This window comes from Oncorhynchus mykiss, chromosome 15, assembly GCF_013265735.2.
Source record: "Oncorhynchus mykiss isolate Arlee chromosome 15, USDA_OmykA_1.1, whole genome shotgun sequence".
Lineage (NCBI taxonomy): Eukaryota > Metazoa > Chordata > Actinopteri > Salmoniformes > Salmonidae > Oncorhynchus > Oncorhynchus mykiss.
In genome coordinates this window covers 4,741,143-4,741,679 of record NC_048579.1, presented here as the reverse complement: position 1 = coordinate 4,741,679, position 537 = coordinate 4,741,143, and positions in this window count along the sequence as shown.

Here is a 537-nt window from a genome sequence, read left to right as displayed (position 1 = left end):
CGTGGCGTGTCTGTCTCCTCTTTAAGCCGGTATTCAAAAAGAGACTCAGAGTGCTGATCTAGGATCAGTTGTGTCTTTCAGATCATAACACAACATATAACATAAGCACTGATAAGCACTCCTAGACTGAAACAGTGCTGATCTAGGATCAGTTGTGTCTTTCAGATCATAACATATAACATGGGATGGCGAGGACTGATAAGCACTCCTAGACTGAAACAGTGCTGATCTAGGATCAGTTGTGTCTTTCAGATCATAACACAACATATAACATGGGATGGTGGGGACTGATAAGCACTCCTAGACTGAAACAGTGCTGATCTAGGATCAGTTGTGTCTTTCAGATCATAACATATAACATGGGATGGCGAGGACTGATAAGCACTCCTAGACTGAAACAGTGCTGATCTAGGATCAGTTGTGTCTTTCAGATCATAACACAACATATAACATGGGATGGCGGGGACTGATAAGCACTCCTAGACTGAAACAGTGCTGATCTAGGATCAGTTGTGTCTTTCAGATCATAACATATAA